Raw genomic sequence first — 4475 nt, forward strand, 5'->3', positions numbered from 1 at the left:
CCTAGGACGTCCGCGAGTGACATCGGGTGTCGGATTCCTTCTCTTCTTTTTTTTTCTCTTCGAAATTCTCTTCTGAACATTGGTGTGTTGGTGCCGAACCCTTCTGTGAATGACTTCGGCGCCGGAAACAAAATGCAGTTTGTGATGGAAATCGCCAAGATAGTCTGATACACGTGCGACTGTGAGACTCATTCCCTCCCTCCCTTCTTCCCTCTTTCCTTCTCTCCTCATTTCCCGACACCTCTCGTCCCTCAAAAAAAGATTTTAAGAAAGGAAAAGAAAAGAGAAATAAGATGCGACTCGTCAAAACAAAAGCCATTTGTTGTAAACGCTATCAAAGAAAACTATATTAAGCCTTACCTAAAGTACTCTGGTTGTTCACATCCGTTGTTCTGAAGGATCACAAGTTACCAATTGCGTGGAGATTATTTAATTCCGATTCTTGAGAAACGAAACGCAAACACGCAGGGGGCCAAAGTCTTGGGTAGCTCTCATATTTCACACCAACTTTAAAACTACTTTCACATAAATTAAGAGTTTCGATAATCAATTCAAAGTATGGTAGAGTGGTTGTACAAAGTAGATCTGTAACTATGATACTTTTTATGATTTTGAACTTCGGGGACCAACACATAAATGTGAGCACACACACACACACACACACACACACACACACACACACACACACACACACACACACACACACACACACACACACACACACACACACACACACACACACACACACACACACGCTTCCCAAGATATGCACCCCCCCTCCATTCGCGCGGTATATGCGTCTGTCAGGGAAACTTCAGCCAAGCGGGTATTGGTCCTGGATTAATTAATCTCTTCTGGAAAATCAACGTGCATTTATTATCATCAACGGAAAGGAGAGGAATAAAATGTCTGAATATATATAATATATATATAATAAAAATATATATATAAAAATATATAATAATTATAATATATATATATTGATAAAAGGCTATCTAGTCAATAAGTCTGAAATTAAACGCCCGAGTAAGGCAGGAGTACACAATCAAACCGTCACAGAGTCCATTGCCAAAAAAGGTGCTACTGTACTGCATTTAACTTTTTGCATATCACATTTTTCCAATCCGGAGTCCATCTTTTTTAATTTAAAATTCGGGACAAACAAACAAAAGAATTTTGAGGGCTTACCTTACTACTACAAAAATGAAGATACATATGCATATATAAGTATTATATATATATATATAATATATATTATTAAAAATAATATATATTATAATTTATTTATATAATATATATTATATATAAAATATATTATATAATATAATAATATTTTTTAATATATATATATATATATATATATTTATAATATTTATATATATCAATATATATATATATATATATATTATATATATATATAATAATAAAAATATATAAAATTTTATTATAATTTTATTATATTATATATATATATATATGTTATATATATATTTTATTTTATTATATATATATAATATATATATATTATATAAACAACATACACCACAGCACCTTACATATACATAAAACCTTAAAACATCCCTGCACAAAACCCACAGACACAAGTGCATATTACACCACACACCCCAACATTTTGTACATGGGGTTTTTGGGTGTGTGTTTTAGGGTATGTATGTATGAAATTTAAATTTTATTTTAATATATATATTTTATATATATTTTAATATTTTTATAAATATATATTATATATTGTATGTTTTTATTTTATATATATATATATAATTATATTTGTGTGTATATATATAATATATATATATATTTATTTTTAAATATATTATTTTATATATATAATATTGTGTTGTTGTTTTTTTTGTGTGTGTGTGGGGGTGGGGGTTTGGTGTGGGGTGTGTGTGTTTGTGTGTGTGATAAAACATATATTAAACATAATATGGGGTGTGTTGTTTTTGGGGTGGGGTGTGTATATATATTTTATTATATATATATAATAAAATTATATATATATAATTATTTTATATTATATATATTATTTTAATATTATTAAAAAAATAAAAAATTAATTTTTTTTTTATTTTAAAAATATATATAATTATATATATACATATACTATTTTAATACACCCCAAATACATTGAAATATGCAAAATGAAATTTATATATTAACATTTTTATCAATATATATATATTTTAACATATATATAAAAATATAATATATATATATATATATAATTATATATAATATATATCTTATATTTTTATATATTATATATTTTAATATATAATTATATATATATATATATATAAATATATATATATATATATGGGGTGTGTGTTTTGGGTGTGTTTTGTGTTTTGGTGTGTTTTAAATATAATAATATAAAATTTTAAAAAAAAATTTTTATATTATATTATATATATATATATATATTATATATATTTTATAAAACATATAATATCATATAAAATATATATATAATAATATATATAAAATTTTAATATAAAAATAAAAAAATATATATATAATATATATAATAATATATTATACTACAAACACACACACACACGTGGGGTTTATATTTTAGTATATGGACATATATTTCTGCATCAACACAACTTACCAAACTGTAGTTACGGGATTTATTTATGAAAAAGGGGAGAGAGAAAGGGTTTTTTAGGTGGGGTTAAAGTTTGTTACGGGCTGTTTTTCGAAAGCGGTTTAAAGCAGTCTGGATCCAAAGATTTTTTGTTGATCGCGTGATGGCTAAGATTCGTTTGATTTTACTTTTTTATAGTTTTCCCGTTGACCAAAAAATTTTACTAGGAACCGAAGTACGGTGCGACTTGTGGGTTTGGGCGGGCGATTTCTTCCTTGAAGTGTTTTCGTGAATTTTTTAAAATGAAACTTTTCTAATGTTAAAGTTCAGAGAGAGAGAAAAAAATGTTGAAAGCTGGGGTGGGAAACCCCCCGTTGCTAGCCCGAGAAAATGGCAATTTTTTCATAAATTTTTTTAATAATTTGATTTTTTTCCCGCCGGGGTTTTCCCCCCGAAATAGGAGGAAGATGGCTGGATTGGGGTCGTCGGGGTTTTCCCGATTCCATCATGCCAAATTAAATATTCCTCCCCAATTTTATTTTCTTTTAGGGGCCCAATTTTTTTTATAAAATTTTTTAAATATTTCGGGGGTGCAAGGGAGACTGTTGCGGGAATTTTCGTGAAATTTCTGCAACCTGTCCCTAATTTTATTGTTTTTTTTGGTTTAGTGAATCCTACCCCCGGGCCCCCTGTTCCAAAGATTTTTCCAAATATTTTTGTATTTTTTTTGAAAATCCTGAAACCTGGGGTGTTACGGTCCGCCTGCAGCTCTAGGGATGATCAAGGTTTTACTTAATTTCTTTCAGTCTGGAGACTTTAAAGTCAAATTGGGTTTTAAACGTCGACAAGTCAGTCGTTTTCCGGGAAAACTGTTCAAAGTCGACTGTCTCACAACCATTAAAAAATGTTCCATTTTTTTTTTCCCTTTCCAAGGGTTTTCCAAGGTCTGAACATGGGCCAGGTGTGTGATTTTTTTTTCCTTTTCCTTTTTTTTTCATTATACTGTTATTTTGACCTCATTAAATGCGGATTTCCTTTGGACTCGACATCCCTAAGTGGGCAACCCCCAAAAATTTGGGGGGGAAAAACATGTCCCTGCTGACAGAACTTTTAGTAATATTTTTAAAACTTTGTCATTCCTTTTAGATAGGAATTTTAAATTTAAGTCATTACTATGATTTTTTAAAAAAAATACATGGAAAAAATGAGTAAATTTTGCATTAAAAAAGGGCAATTGACTTTTTTTTTTTTTTTTTATTAGTCAAAACAAAAAATAATTTTCCCCAAGTTTCCCCTTTTCCCGTGGGGGTTTTCAGAGCTGAGCTTAAATAAAGCGCACCAACTCCCCTTTCCCTTTTTTTCTTTTTGAAAATGTGAAGGGACTAAAATTCCAAGTTCTCCGTGAATGAACAACATTAATGAAATTTTCTTCGAAAATTTAAAAAAATTTTTCAAAAGATTTAAAAAAAAAAAAAAAAAAATATATACATATATATCCCCCCATTGCCACTGTCAACCCCCTCAACGTTGCCAAAAACTATTCTCGGGGCGTAAAAGGGCTGCCGGGTTAGTTTGCAAGGAGAGAACACCGGGAAAAAAAATTTATTTCTACATTGTACTGTTTTTAGGCGAAGACATTAGCATAATAGATGCCCAAAACAAATTTTTTGAAAAATTTTCCCCCATTCAATTTAAAAATTTTTTTTCCCGTACTTGCTGCAATAGCCTGCTTTTTTTATTTTTATTTAAAAAAAAATAATTTGAGAGAAACCCGGATTTTCTTTTTTACTCCTTTCCCCTTTACTATCCTCTGGGGAAAAAAAAAAAAAGGTTTTTTTTACCCCACAAAAAAAACAAAAAATAA

The sequence above is a fragment of the Penaeus monodon genome, chromosome 5, assembly GCF_015228065.2.
Source record: "Penaeus monodon isolate SGIC_2016 chromosome 5, NSTDA_Pmon_1, whole genome shotgun sequence".
Classification (NCBI taxonomy): Eukaryota; Metazoa; Arthropoda; class Malacostraca; order Decapoda; family Penaeidae; genus Penaeus; species Penaeus monodon.